Source organism: Sinohyriopsis cumingii, chromosome 18, assembly GCF_028554795.1.
Source record: "Sinohyriopsis cumingii isolate HCF-2022 chromosome 18, ASM2855479v2, whole genome shotgun sequence".
In the NCBI taxonomy this organism is placed as follows: Eukaryota; Metazoa; Mollusca; class Bivalvia; order Unionida; family Unionidae; genus Sinohyriopsis; species Sinohyriopsis cumingii.
Genome location: NC_142978.1, coordinates 82,799,773 through 82,817,275, shown reverse-complemented (window position 1 = coordinate 82,817,275; position 17,503 = coordinate 82,799,773).

Genomic DNA, 17,503 nt, shown 5'->3' with positions numbered 1-17,503 from the left:
AGAACTTTAATCGCAAGTGATAGGGACCACTCGCGGTCTGTGCAAAGCACTACACGTGGAATTGCTAACAAAGATAGCGATATGAGTGCAAAAGTATCTGTAGACTTACGTCCTGATGTGAGCTGTGTTATAAACATACAAGATTTTAGCGATAGCAATAGTACTCATTGGGACTGCAGCTTGTGGTTATTACTGTATCATGTTTATCAAACAGCTGTCTAGGACACAAGCGTCCCTGGGCCCCGAGTGGCCGAGTGGTCTAAAAGGCTCTCCGTTACGGATCACTGGCATCTCACCTCTCTCTGCGTGGGTTCCAGTCTCAGATTCGGCCAGTGTGGGTATGTGAGAAAGCCTGCCAGTAGCTTCTCGTGGGTCGATGGTTCTTTCCGGGGTTTTTCACGGATTCTTCCTCCACCATTAATACTGGCCGCCATGCATAGCCTATTGTGTGCTGAAAATGGCGTTAAGCCCTACAACAACAACAACAACACAAGCGTCCCATGATGATATTTTTTAAAGTTTATTTTACAATTTGACCACGCTCCAAGTGTCGATAATGATCTTAAAGCCATAAACTGCAAGCTTAGAGTGCTAGCATTCCACTGTTAAGCGGTGTTAATACTATCTGAACTTCATTATCAAAATGCAAACATACTACCTCAAATGCAGAACTAAAACAGTTAACGTCAATGAAACAACAAAAACAACTAGCACAACATATTAATGTTAAAGAGTATCTGTGCTATATGTGACAGAAAAAGAATGTCTTTAATGCATGATAAATCTGTGCCGTCTGGCGTTTGTCTTAGTGATGCTTGTTAAAAAATTATTTTAGTCGATGATTAGGACATGATGAAAGATGGTTGTCATTGTGACTGGGATATGATCTGTGCATCGAGCAAGATAAGATAGTAGCGATAGTGCAATATTTGATCTGTCATCGGATCAGGTCTTGCCATAAATACAATTATTGGCAAATTATCGAAACCTGGAGGTGGATGGTAATTGCCAAGACATAAATAGATCCGTATAATCAACTTGACCAGCAACTTGATTAAAATGATAATCTTCTGCCAGAACAAGTATCTTATAATCAAGTTGATGTTATTGTTATGAAACACGATATATGTTATAGGGAAAATGAATGAGGCGCAAGCACCTTGGATAAATTAGGTTATGACGAGGCCGTGTTAGATGAGCTACGAGAGATAAAACCATATAACACGCGAGAAAGATTTGAAAGAAAGCTAGTACAAGGTATCAATGGAGCAAAATATAAACTTGGAATTGGTGTGCAAGCATCGGATCAGCTTTCTGAGAATCGGCTCTCCTATCAACTACATAAACATAAAATGGTTTCTTAGACGAAAATTCGTCGCAAACATTCGATGATATCTGGGCAATAGATCTTGCTGATATATCAAATGTTTCCAGCAATAACGTTAACAAAAGATAATTGTTAAAAATTGTTGACGTCTTTAGTAAATCGCATATGCGTTCTTATCGCTGATAGAACTGGACCTGTTATAACAAATACGTTAAGAGATAATATTGTTAAAATAGAAAGAAAACCCAATACGATCTGGACCGATCATGGACCAGAGTTTTTTGACAAGTAGTTTCTGAATCAAAATAATATTTTAAAATATGTGACTGGTAATGAGGGATACAGCATTATTGTCGAACGCGGTAACCGCACTATTAAAGAAAAAGATATACAAGGACTACATTAAAAAAACACTAGAAGATATATTGATGATCTGCCAAAGACGGTATCAGAGTACAGTAACACTAAGCACATCAGACTATCCGAGTAAGGATCAAGTATGTCTCAAAACGAGGCTATTAAGAATCCTATTCTTGCAAGCGAGAATATGTATCGAAGACACGAGTTTAATGTTGGCGATCGGGACAGAGTTTCATTGTAAAACAACGTTTGAGAAAGGTTTTATTCCAAACTGGTCAGGAGAAGTATTTGTTATGGATAAGGATCTCATGACAATACCTCTGCCGTACAAACTTAAAGGCATTGCCCGGTATAATAATCCCGACGAAGATGTCAGAGGAAGTTTCTACGAGCAAGAACTTCAACGAACAGCACAGGATACATTTATTATCGAGCTGGTAAGAGCAAAACGAGGCAAGTGAAGTTTGGTTAAATGGCGTGGTTACAGCGACAATTTTAACAGCTGAATACCTACTAGTGATTTATTTAACTCAATCAAAGATCTTTAATTAAAGATCGCTAAAAGTCTTTTCGTATTTCAGGGGAACAGATTACATTTCACTAGCCTGCACAATAACATTAAATGTTGTCTTCGCGTTATTGTTAAGGTTGTCATCAGTTTAAAGATCTTCGCACAGATAAAATCAAATTTTATATTGTTTTAATGATTATAAACTTCTAGCTGTCCACAATTCAGGAACGGGATTAGCAATTCCCAAAATATCTGATGCTCAGTTATAGTGACATTAAACATTTTAATCTTTTTATCTAGATCTTGATCTCAAACTGTGTGCCGCGGCACATTTGTGTGCCGCGAGAGATCCGCAGGTGTGCCGTGGGAGTTTTGAAAAACATTTAAAATTGCTAGCGTTTTGAAACCTTGAACATATCGAAAAATGTAATGCTAAATCAATGTCGCAAAAGTTAAAAAAGTAACATATATAAAAACGCAATCTCTGTCAGTCTGTCATTCATTGGTTCCTTTCGTAACTACAACGAAACTACAAATCTTACAACCGAAGAAGAAGAACAGCTGATTGATTTAACAAACGATACATTTTTTCAGTCAACATTTCCCGAAAAGAGCCTGGATGAGTTTTGGATCTCAATCAAGAAGTCATATCCTGCAATCAGTTCAAAAGCAATCAAAGTAATTCTGCCATTTGTGTCTTCGTGGTTTTGTGAGTTTGGATTTTCAGCATTGACTGAAATCAAATCGAAAAACAGAGAGAGACTTCATAAAATCGACGATGAAATGCGCGCTTGTTTGTCGACTTTGGAGTCTCACTTCAATCTCATTTGCTCTCAAAAGCAGGCACATCATTCACATTAAATTTAAAATTAAATATATATGTAAAAATAAATAAGTTCTTCACCACAAAAATTGTTAAATCTTTTGAAGTGTGCCGTGAACATTTTTAGATCTTTTTGGTGCGCCGCAAGACAAAAATGTTTGAGAAACACTGATCTACATGATATTTAACATTGTAATTGGATTGTGATGTTACATAAACTTGCTAATATTCTGGTACTATACCAGGTTCATCAGCAAGTTTATACTCGGCGACAGGAAATATATATGTTTCAAGATCGAACTTCGATCTATTAACAGTTTTTGAACTGATAGCAGTATTGGGATTCTTCGAACCTTGCTGTGCTGGCTCCTGATGTGGCATGTACTTTACAATTTGACGACCTAGATCTGAGGAAGGATCTGACAGTCTTTTCATCAGAAACATATTATTAAAAAAAAAAACTGTTGTTACTCTAATAACATGCCAGACAAGATAAAATGTGTCATCAGAGCTAAACTTTTAAAAATGAATCTGTTATTCGAAGCTGTTAAAATATTTTTCAGCAATGAAAAAGACAGAAAAAATATATTATCGTTAATTACGACCCTGACGTTGGATTTACTAACGTTTACGAACATATTCTGAGGTAGACGATATTCACAGGTATACAAAAATCTTTGTTAGGTAAAACGGAGACGGCGTGAGGAAGTGGGCCCACTGTTATTTGACAAGGGAAGATCTCTGAAACGTCTTGAAGACAGATCTGTGATAATGTTGTGCTGATTATAAATAAACATGGAGCGATTTGTTACTCGAGCTAATGTAGTAAACACCTACCAACTCGAAGAAGCTATAAGAAATATGTTCCGCGGTGACAGAAGCGTTGTAGCTCATATTGAATTAGAACGAGAAAACATTACTTGATCTTGCGCAACTATTTTGAGGACAATCTCATGCCTCAACATGGAAAGATCTTTGTCGAGTATGATTAAACACCTTTGAATACGTATGGCAATTGCTGCTTGACGAACAGTGATGTAGCTTAAATATTAAACAGCAGGTGATTGATAACGAAATGTTATTCTATCTCCGCTTTTTTGTTGAGCTGGCGGATCTTGTAGTACCATCTACAACATATCTTACTGACATGAGTACATGTCAAAATGTCTTGCTGCTGAAATTGAAGGAAATGATATTTCTTCACCTGTAATAGAGTTAGTTGTTACAACAGAAATAAGATTTTTAAAGTTGTCAACATTTCCAGCATTACCTTGCCTACTGTTTTCTTTCGGAGTAACAAGATCAAGATTTTCAAGTCGGTTGTCTGTCTTGATGCTGTTCCTGTGATCTACAACTAAGCCACTAGGAATCAAACTATGAAATACCCCATAAACAAGACGATGCGATTTATAACAATCGTAATCAGTATTAGTTCCTCGAACCATAACTTTCAGATTACCAACATTATTGATACTTCCAACGACAATTTTTGTTTGTTTTAATATTTCTTATGATATCTCTGACATTGTACTCATATGAGTTGTATATCGGATCTTGTTGAAATGTATCTTGCAAAGATAAGTTTACGATGTTCTTGTCAGTAACTTGATCATTTACATGAAAAACTCGCATGCCATCTGGAATTTTATCGTCGCACAGCGTCCAGATAAAATCGTGTAATGATATTTTAGTACGCTATGTATCATATTGTTCCGCTACTAATATTCGATAACCCGTTGGTGCTAATACTCCTACTTAGTTTTTTCTTTTAATATTTATCACAACATCACGTTCATTTCCGGCGAACAAGTTATACTTTGGATGAGACCAAAATAGCTCTTGATCTAAAGCAATATTTTCAAGATAATTTTGTTGCTGATATAAATTCTTTGACGTTATATAGAACGTTTATCTAACATCTAATTGATAATTTTCATATCAAACTCAATTAAAGAAATTCAAAACGATATAATATGACAATGTTAACACTTTTTAATATAGGAAAGCACTAAACAAATTGCAACTGCATTTGCTGGGTTCGATAACAGATGAAAATTTGATAATCAACTTGTTCTAGCAAATTTCTTTGCCACAAACTTGTATCATCTATTACTGCTAACTGTAAAAATCTGAACTCGCAGGACATGGAGGTCTAAAAATCATAGTATAGTCTCATGTTCGTTTTTCAAAGCTAAATATATATCTGGAGCAGCTTGCAGCTCAGAACAACTCGGAGAACTTGCCGGTCCTTATATTACATGAAGATCTCGTCGAGTTGTAATGGGAACTGACCTAATATCGTAGTCAGATGAAATATTTCAGGAAATATGAAACAATTGACGAGTATACTGCATGAGAATCATGTTAGAGATTTGATGAAGTAACATAAATTTTATTCCACACTATGAAATATAGTCCTTTGCGAGGTAAATCATATGTCGAGCTGCCAACTAAACTAAAAAATCTCGGAATGTTGTATAAATGTCAAGAACATCGACAATAAATGCTTTCAATGGGCGATGTTATCAGCGTTATTCTCAGTCAAAAAAAAAAATGCAGTGTCAAATTACATTAGTCACGCCAATAATTAAATTTAGCAAGACTGGCTATCCAGGTGCCGAGAATCAAATTTTAAAATTTGAGAAACAAAATATCCTCCAAATAACAGGCGGTATTAACGTCTTTGGAATCGATGATGATTCACAAAAGATATATGCAAGAAACATCAGCAATCGATCATCACAAACACCAATATAATTTATTATTACATGCTCATTAACTTTATATTGCCAGAATCGTTCAGTATTACCCGATACTGAAATCGCAAGACAATACACATATAGCATTCACGTGCATAAAGAAACTACTTTCTATTGTAAACAAACAATGGACGCAGACGCCAGCATTTTTAATTTGTATACAAATCATGTACACTCGCGTAAGAGGCTCTTTACGTTGTGGTTGTTTAAATTTTTTTCTGAATGAACTAAAACATATGTTTCGTGAACTGCCACATACCAGCTGTTTTGGCACATTCCGCGTTGATACAATGTTACGATTTAGGCTAGCTACAGTATATAACAGATGCAAGATAAGGTCCTTGCAAATAACATACAAGTGACAAGTCATATACTCTCTTCTTTAGCTGGTGATAAGAATGGCAAAATAAAATATACGTAGAGTTTTACATCCTGAATTTCCTCAAAATGTATTTTCTTAATTCTGCAAATCCGAATTACATGAGCCATGTCATCGGTTTTCAATATGGATTACACATTTCGAAATTGTGCTGTAATTTCGATGATAAGTGCAATTGCATCCTCCTTACTGTACTCAAAATGAAATAAGCATTAAATTCCATAGCGTCATTTTGATAATTGCAATTGAAAGACTTCATATTTTTCCCACATTATGATTTCAAACATTCAATGACAGAAACAGAAACACATTTGCAGATGTCAACACGCTTCTCCCTAGCTTATTAAATCTTATGTATTTCACGTGGAATCGTCACATACAAATCCAGTCCATAATCACAAAATTTCCTAGAATCGAGAAAAATACCAAAATCTATTCATTCCAGATCAAATGGAAAAGTTGTTGCAATGCAAATTCATTCACAATATGACTCCAAATTTCAATTTTAAATAGACACGCCATTTTCTTTTGAAAGTTATGTCGAGCGCGTGACTAAGTTCAAATTTATCTGGGCTGAGTTATGTTCGCAGTAATAATGTTGATTTGTGTAATGATGAATATGCGCTTGTGTATTTAGTTTGGAATGCGGCATACGTTCATTTACGTTGTTTCTTGCAGTGTATTGTGTTTATATAATTAAATCTTAGGTAGAATAAACAAATGAGCATATAATAAAAAGGTCACTGCATTTGTATAGGAAAATAAGAACTCGTTTTGTCGGAAGGATATACTGCACTCCCAAGGTCTTGAAGTATTCCATCCCAAACTGGTTCATATTTTCCCATACAAATGCAGCAACCTATAACTATTTTACAAGAACCATTTTGTTTGGATTAAAAACTTTTACGGGCTAGTAGGTGAATATAATAAGCACAAGGAAAAAAAAACATTTCTGTAAAAGATGTTTGGACATCTGTAAGTCTCAACAAGTACCTGATCGAAATCTCGAATACTGTTCTAACGTATAAATGATAACTATGCCAGACGAAGACAAAAAGATACTGCAGTTTACAAAACACTTACATAAGACAAAAACCCGTTTTTCAAAAGAAATTGATAAAATCATAATGAAAGATATGAGTTATTTTCTTGAAGTTGATCTTGACTATCCTGCTGAGCGTCATGATAAACAGAACGACTATACTTTTTGTCAAGAGTAGATGTTCATAGATTATGGCTTGTAAACTTAAATAAGCCAGTTTAAGTCGGGATGGCAATATATATGATGTCAAAGACGTTGTTGTATTATTTTCACTACGACTTTGTTTAGATTAAATGACCAAATAAAGAGCGGTTATTTACAGACACTGTATAAAAAAGAAGACATTTACAAAGAGTTTTACAATAATCGAGAATTATTCGATCTTTCAGATAGCCTGATTCAAATCCCTATTAAATTGTCAGTCTTTGCGTCAACTATCCATGAGATACCACTGCATATCGCATTATTTAATGCCCAATCAGTAGGACCACCGGAAAAGAGCACAGAAAATCGACGGCTTTTTCCTTACAGAAACATAGCTAAAGCATCAGGCGATGAGCCTAAATGCGCGGATATAACACTCATCGGTTACTACATCAAGTATTTACCCCGCCACTCTCGTGGAGATAGAATTGCTTCATCGCAAAGAACTCCATGATGAAATGTCTTAACCACACCACAACCTTCAATTTTTACCACACATCGTTTGAACTAGTCCAAACCACACTCACACTGGAACAAAGGACAGTCCATTTTCCCGCATCTATCGGCCTCATCCTAGCAGAAATAACAAGCCGACTGAATCTACTTTTCGATCAATTAACAAATCTTCTGGAGTATGGAAATTATTTCACTTTGACTGTCCTGGAAATCCATACACATCAAAACTCCTAGATTCCACTCACTTTTTCAACCTCAAACACTCAATTAACCAACCCACCCATAAACTTGGTCACATTTTAGACTATATTCTTCACAGACCTGATATTAATATTCTACGGTCCTCCCTGGTATCCCACGAACTTGCATCAGATCACGTCTGCATTATATGCCATCTCGACGTATCGGTCTCTAACCCTCCACCATTATTTACTACCAAAAAAACCTCCGTATGATATACAGAACCAAATTAATGCATAACATCCAAGCAAACCTAACAACGTGCTTACATCCTCCAGCAGAACATCTCAATACCTGCCTGCGTTCAATGCTTGACAAACATGTCCCACCAACCAATCGCAGAGCATCAATTCAAAAGTGTTCCCCGTGGTATAGCAATCTTGGGAACCAGCTTCGCACTGCTAAAAGAGACTGCAGTAATGCCGAAAGGCTTTGTCTGTCCACCAGACTTACTATTCATAAGCAAATCTATGGAGCTGCTAAGAAAAAAGTACAAACATAGTCCATGCAGCGAAATCAGCCCACTACACTACTAAGATCAGGAAAATTTCCAGCTACAAAAAGCTTTTTGAGATTACTAACAAGCTAATGTCAAGGAACAAATCTACACCACCTCCAGCTATCTCCTCTATAGTCGACCTTCCGGGCCAGTTTGGAAATTTCTTGTGTGACAAAGTACAAACCATTAAAGATAAGCTTGAAAACACAATTTCAGTTGACTCGTCGTCACCATACAGTTGCAATACAGAATTCAGCGGCAACCGTTAGCAGCATTTGAACCGGTCTCTATGGATTTAGTACGTACCATCATGATGAAAAGTGAACCAATATCATGTGAACTTGATCCAATTACAACATCACTGCGGCTTGAGTGCTTTGATCCATTATTGCCTTCACTAACTGATGTTATTAATACCTCTCTCTCATCCGTGGAATTCCCATCATTTTTCAAACCTGCCATTGTAAAGCCTCTGCTGAAGAAACCAGCACTCTAATATAACGATTAAAAGAACTACCGCCCAGTTTCTAATCTCCCGTTCATATCGAAAAGCTTAGAAACAATTGTTCTATCCCAACCTGTATCTCATCTCAGTTCAAACAGTCTTTTTAGCAATGCAACCTCTGCATATCATCCTTGGCACAGTACTGAAACTACTCTTCTTAAAGAAGTTAATGACCTTCCCTCTGCTTAAGATAGATGAAAGATTACAGTCCTCACCCTCCTTGATTTGTCTGCAGCATTGGACACAAAATACACCATGATATATTACTTCACCGTCTCCAGCATGTATTTGGCATTCATGATACAGCCTTACTGTGGTTCAAGTCCTACTTAGTCAACAGGACACAAATTGTGTCGCAAATTAAATACACTCCAGCCCAGTTGATCTATGTTGTGGCGTTTACAGGGGTCTGTTCTTGGACATGTTCTCTTCATTACGTACACTCAGCCGCTCTCAAGTGTCATAGATCATCATCCAGTGTCTCACCAATTGTACGCTGATGACACCCACATATAGAAATCTAGCCACCCGACTGAAGTCGATGCTACTTTCCAAGATGTAGATAGGTGAATTTCTGATGTGAGATCATCGATGACATGTAACAAGCTGCAGATGAATGATGATAAAACTAAAGCCATTCCAATCACGACAGAAAGACTTTCTCATTCACATCCTTTACCTCAAACAATAAATATCAGCAACACCAACATTAAATTCACAGTCAGTACGAAACCTAGGTGTTACCCTGGACATTACTCTCACATTACACCAACATGTCATGAACATATACAAGGCTGCATATCGTGAGCTGAGACGCATCAACTCTATTCGCAAATATCTTTCAGTTGATGCCACTAAAACACTTGTGTGTTCATTAGTACTTTCAAGACTGGACTATTGTAACTCAGTTTTGTCTGGTTTGTCTCAATATCTACTCCTGAAACTTCAAAAAGTTCAAACCACAGCTGCTTTGATCATCCCTAGAGTACTACGATCAGATCACACCTCCCTCCCACCCACCCCGCTCTGTACCCTACACTGGCTTTACATTCGATCCAGAATCAAACACAAATATTGTTCTCTGTGCTTCGTTTCACTGACTCACTCCAGTCCAATATACCTCTCCGACCTCACCCATGTGTACACACCAGCAAGATACTTACCCTCCTCTTCTGACAACCGTGTACTCTTTATTCCCACTATGAACACGAAGTCATATGGACAACGTTTTTTTGCGTACCAGGGCCCAGCAACGTGGAGCAAATTGCTCACTGAACTTAGACACAAAGACAAAGTGATCTCATTCAAATTTGCTCTTAAAACTCACCTATTTAGACTGCAAGAACAAACTTAAAGACCTAATAATGTTTCCTACCTGAAATATTCTCAGCATGTTTATTACATACGAAACCGAAGTTACAGAAAGTGACTGTTCGAGATCATATTTGTTGACAACTGTTCCTTGAATGCCAATTCAGAGTTTGACATGCAACAGAGTATGGACCAATTATAGTTTATGACGCGTTTGATCTCACCCTTAGTTTCAAGAAGACAAAGATTATGTACCGGCGCGAACCGCAAAGCTTTGCATGAATTAACGTAAATGGTCAACCTCTCATGGCAGTAGACATGTTCACCTATCTCGGCAGTATAATATAATGCACAGTACACATCAATGATGAAATATATGCTAGGATTGATAAGCCAAGTGTGACCACTGACAAAATATGAGAAAATATGTGGGAGCTTAATGGCATCAGTCAACAAAGAAAATGTAAAGTCTGCAAACCCACTGTGTTGCCGACCTGTTTGGATGCTTGCAAAACCTGGACTGTGTAAAAACACCATGCCGGGAAGTCGAACCATGTAAAGAAAAGATGGCAAGACAAGGTTCCAAACATTGAGATTCTTACAATTCAAGGCATTCCAGTATCCACACTATGCTGATAAAATCTCAGTTGAGATGAGCAGGTATGGTCATTAGCCCGTGAGAAGACCGGCTGCTAATAAATATGATCTTCTATGGCGAGCTGAAGTAGTGAAAACAATTTTAGGGTGGTCAGAGAAAATGCATCTAAGATTCCATCAAGACTTCTTTGAAACTCTTCAACATTGGCACTGAATCATTGGAAGATATCACGCATAAGCGCTTCAATTGGCGCCGTTGCGCCCTTGCATCCATGCTGAAACAAGAGACGTTAAACGGATGAGAATTTCAGCGGCAGTGCAAAAGCGCGATCACAATAGCTCAAAGAACTTCAGCACGTGCATTATTGATCATGCAAACCGAAATGGCATATACTGTCACGTGTGCCACATGATAGTTCACATAACAAATTGTTATGATATCCAATCGTGTACACACAAAATCCAAAATCAGTTTGTAATGTACTCGTCATCGAACTCGAAGAACAAACAACATCTCGCTCCTAATCTGCAGCAATGGTGTTTGGAATCTGACACAATACCATGGTTGCTGCACACCAACTGATGAATAATCAAATAATCTGTCCACACCAATTCCTACTATACATTGGACTTTGTGCGTATAAATAACCTGAAATCCTAAACACTGCAAATAATACAAATCTTTCTTTCGATACAAATCACAGAATGTGTAATTATTTAATTTATCGTTTCAATGATCATTAACTAAATTAAATAAATATAACAAAATCTTAAAAACAATGTCAGACATCCTTATCGTAAATTATCAATCGGAAATTAAAAATAATACATATCTGATCAATGATGAAGATTTCAATGCAGTTTTCATGCAGGTGGAATCAGCTATCATTATGATTTTAACTTTATTTGTTTGCAAACATAATGTATATAATAACTTTACTTTTTTCACGCAAGATTAGATACAACATATAGAGTAAAGATGAGACATCGATATCCAATTTCGACGTGTGCAGACAACAAGGGTAACATATGTTACCTTGTCAACAATAATGATACTCTCGGGACAATTGGATTTAATATTATGGTAGACGTTTTGAAAATAACACTATGATGACAATGGAAAGTACATGCTGAAATCATCATAAAATCAACATTTACGGGACACTGTGTGGGTAAAGGGAAATTTCAATGTGTGCATAGTAGCATAATGAAATGCCACTTAACCACTTTACCAAAGGAATGGTTTCAAAACTGGTCATATGGGAACGAGAGGAAATGTAATGTTGAAAATGCCCATTGGTGTAAATTAATGTTGCCATCTGAAGAGAAAGGGATCCGAACATTAATGTCATTTGCTATTGTCCCTTGAAATGGAATGCTTGGTACAGAAATGACACTCTGGGGTCAACGGGAAATGTAATGTTCAATCTACAGTTACTAACCAAGAGGCCAGTATGACTGACCAACACTTAGTCATATATTGACAAATACATAATATTTGCTAAAAAATAAACCGTTTTGCTGATCATTATCTGCACTTACTACCCAACACTCTCACCAATATCCATAATTTGTAATCGAACGACTGCCCGGCACCATACATTCTTTCCAATACGCCGATAAGTGAATATGTTTGTTACGTCTGTTAGGAGAAATGACAGTGGGCTAGAGGATATCCAAAACGTCAGAGGAAAGAAATATGGAAGACAGGAGAAACCAGGTACGGAGACGAAAGTAAATATACTTGTTATCATTGTTAAGATACGGGACATTGTTCCACAGAATGTGCAAAGAAAGTGAAAGAAAAGACTAAAAAGATTTCAGAAGTGGAAGAAGAAATAAAACATAAACCTAATCAAACAAAGATATTTAAACCGAGTAAATCAGTAGTAACAGCAATGAACCCATGCAGTGGAAAAATTGAAAAGGCATGACACTAAATAAAATTGACTTTTGTGAAGCATTTGGAAATAAGAATGTGATTTTTATTGGAGATAATTTAACACAAGCCAGTATCATATCATGATCTATGTGTTTGTGTTGCAAATCGATAACATATTCAAATACACATAGTGTTAACGGAGGAATTCGTTTTGTTTCATTTTGCAATGGTGACTAGTATTACGTTTGTAAGAGATCTGAGCGGCCTTTTAAAGTGTCGGATTGTTTTGAAATATGTACAGGCTTCTCAACTCTATGTATGATAGTATATAATGACTTTTGTATGTATAGTGCATTAATCTAAATGGTTTATTGGTTTTAGGTGTAGATGTTGCTAAGACGATAAGTGGGCGCTGGTCAGTCAGATGGCTTGCTGGTTAACCGTTGCTAATTGGAAGATAAGTGTTGATCAATTCAGACAGTATGTTGTTTAGTATATGTAGTCATTGGTCAGTCCAAAGTCCGTGCTGGTTGGTAGATAAATATGTTGGTCAGTGAATAAATAAGTGCTGGTCAGTCAGGCGGAATATTGGTTATTAGATGTAGTTGTTGTTCACTAGTCTGCAGCCGACCCTCACTATCACGAATCATAGAATTTGCCATTTTCTTGGCTATTATGTTGTCTTAAATCAAAGATGTAATTGCTATCCCGGATTTTGTACTACTTAACGCTTCGATTACCAGCTTACCAAGGGAGGTTAATGCCAAGTTCCATTTTAGTTACATTAAGTTTCAGTTTCTTCCCTTTAACATAGAGACCGTACATTAATGTGCAATTTGTGTGTGTGATTTGGATTTTTTAACTTAGTTTTAACAATTTTCCTTCATATCACTACGATGCCTACAGTGTGGTAGTTTCCAGTGATTTCTAGCAAGGCAGACGCTCTAACCACTTAGGCCACCGGAGCGGTCATCTAAATATCTTTATTAGTATTTTACCTCAGTCTGTGTGACGGTCTGTTAGTACATTTATTGTAGTTAATTTATTCATGAACTTATCTGTTTAGTAACTCTTTGGGCACTACTTTTCACATTACTGTAGGTTCTCTCTGTCTATCTCTGTCTCTCTGTCTCTCTCTCTCTCTCTCTCTCTCTCCACTATCGTTGTATCCACCAAGTTGCACTCAAGCATAATAAATTATATTTCACACGACAATCCACGGAATTTGCCAAATCTGAGATATGATGTTTCTGACAGTCTTATTCTTTCCTGTCTTTTTTCTTCATTTCCCATGCCTTAAATTTGTCCGCTCTAGAAACATCACACAACACTCAACATTTAAAACAGAATTCAAAATAACAAATTGGATTTCGTAGTTACCATATAAGTATTAGCACTCTGTCTGTCCATAAAATAACAATACATAAACAATTTCACCTCGACCACGTCACGGATTTTGCAGCAGAATTTTACAACAAGTCGTCCAAGAGCCCGTTGTTAACAAAGAGAAGCTCGTATTGGTAAAGATGGACTTTGGAGATGTTCCAATAATACGTTTTCCATAGTTTGTGCCGATTTATTTAATTTTAACTCGACAGAACTAAGATACTTAGCAATAGCTGGTTTGGCTACTGGGTGAATAGCAAACGTTCTTAGAATAAACTGAGGCAACGTTATCATATAAAAACAGAGATGAGATTATGATTCCTGTTCTTGCCCGGACAGGCGGAGGAGTGGATATATGTGCGCATGATATCCCAGGGTTATGAACAACAATATATTCGATAGGGAGGAGCAGGACATGACAAATATGTTTTACAGTCAGCACCATTTAGAGTCGTGCATGCATCGACAGAACTGCTGTAGACATGTTAGTCTGGTTCCTCAATCCACATTTCAAAAACAGCTCGATGAAGCTTTTACCGGGCGGCTTACACACATGAAAGAAGAAGGTGACATACCGGACACTAGAAGCAGCATGCAACTAATGCAACATGCAACAAATGATGGTTCGGCAGTTCTGAATTAGCCACAAACCTAACGGGGAGTGGGGAATGTGATTTGGAACCAATTTTTTCAAAGCTTTTGTCATTGTCCATCAGCCTTAGTGGTTAGGTTTGGGACCCAGAAAGTCATCACAGCTGAACAAAACTCGAAAAGAAAATGAGAATGACCAAAGTCTGGGGCCACTCTTTGAACTAATTCAACATTTAAATAGACTGGTCTGTATGTCCTACCTACAGCACTTACATAGTTTCGCAAACAACGATTGCTTTGTCGATTGCTTAAATGATGATGAGGCTGCCTACCAACGTAAACGCAGAAGGAAATAATTGTTGAAGCATGTTTACATAATGAGTACACATACCCATAATCTAAATTAAACTATAATTAAGTTTGCCTAGTATAGAACAACAAATATGAGATTAACGAATGAAAATAGAAATAAGACAAACTGGCAAGTGTCGTTACTGCCAGGAGGAGGGACACTGGAGGAAAAGCTGCAGCAAAAGACGAAAAGGTAGGTCAGAAAGGAAAATATATCTGGCGGCGAAAGTACCTTTCATTAGGTAAACATTCAGGTGAAGTCGTGGGTCAGGTTTTTACTCGGATGAGTTCACTTGACTCAAAGAATATCTGATGTAAAACTATTTCATCAACTAAGCAATATGGACTGTACATAAAAAACAACACATTTTGAATGCTGTGGTAAATAATTTATTGACACTAGTTCAACAATAACAGCGTAAAATCAAAAGAAATGTTATTCTATAAATGCATCATCATAGGAAGCTGCGAAGCCTTAATAATAGCACTGTAATTTTGCAACATCCATTTGCAGTGTGAAAATGCGCATACAAATATGCATTGAATATAGTGGTCACACATTTTCTCAGAAGCAAAAGATATTCTAATAGACATGAGGAAAAGATGAACTTACCAAAAATAAAAAAGTGCCACCTGAAAAATCGAATCTTGTCTGCATTTACAACAATACTTGCGAAAAACGAACGACTGCAAGCGCAAACTTAATAGCCAACGGTCATTGTATAATGATAGAAATCGTCAGTGCAGGTTTTCTGGAAAATGAATTATAGTTTGGTTGATAGACCCTAAAAGAAGTTACTTCCATTGCGACTTGTTAACCCACAAGAACAATCACGCATACTAAGGTCTCAGTAAGAAACTCGGTGAAAGTTATCTTAGGAAAGCAGACTAGACCACAAGTAAGTTTAGAAAGAAACCGAATGAATAAAGTGACTAGCACACGGGTCAAATTTCTAGAACCTAACTAATTTCGTGCAGTGCTACAATTATGATCCGCAGCTATGTGAGATCAAGAAACCATTAATATAAATATGTGCTTTCAGTCCGCACAATGATGCAAGCCGCACGTACAGGGCGAAGCATAAGTAGCACCCTTTCGCCCAAAAGCAAAGAACAAATAAAACAAAAACAATGAAGCATGACTGTTACCCCGAGCTATGAGGCAGAAGAAAGAAAGATGCTGGGTCATGCGATTAAGGTTTTGAAAGCCGTGTTTTCACCTATTGCACTAGTAAACAATACATTATGATCACTACGACTGTGTGTTAGTTATAAGAAGATTGAATGTGTAACTTTAGAAGACTCGTACCTAATTCCACAACCAAATGAATTGTTTGATGCTTTGAAAGGCTCACGGTGATTCTCCACATTGGAAATTGCAACTGGGTACAGACAAGTGTGATAGCGAGAAAACTGCTTCGCAACATCAAACGTTTTGTAGAAGTCCTCCCAAAGTGCCACCTCTTTGAAAAGAACAAATAATCAGTTTCAGTGGTCAATGCCGTTATATACTATTATATACTGCCAAGACAAATTATAACAGACATAACGAGATATGTTATGTAATTGGCATTAAAGAATTGCGCAGGAATTTGAACACGGACAGATGAGGTCATCACCTTTTCAGCCTAGTAGTCCGCTATAAAGGTTCAACAAAACGAAGGGCGATATCTTAGGGTGCATGTATCAGTCAATCAGAATGACTTGGACATTAAATTACTCCTGTTGATGCTGGCTTGCCGATCATCTATTCGTGAAAGTACAGGGTTTACCCTAGATCGAATGATGCTGGATAGAGAGGTTGAATTCCTACAATATAGTTTAGATCCTGATGGAACCAACTTGCAGCGAGCCCTGATACTTACTTGTAATCGGTGCAAGAAGAAAGTAGTCCATTCCAAAAGAAGCTTGGACGCATTTTACTGGAGTCAAGCAAAAATGTAAAGAAACGGTTAATTACCTGCTGACTAACAACTCATATTAAGTTATAATTAAAGTCTGGTTAGTCAATACTAAAATGAAAAAGGATATTTTGACTATTCTGCAATTAGGGCGGGGTATACCACGACAAAGTATTGGTACACTTTCGGGTTTAGGGTACAAAATTCAGCAAAAACCTAAGATTGCGTATGATGCAAAATTTAAACCTTATTTTAGTCAGTGATCTGACTCTCAGCATATACAAGATACCTAAAATATTAAAACCAAAAGGGGATTTGGGAGAAGAAAACACGGTTACTCTAATATATTAAAATATATTAGTTAATGAAATGGCGAACT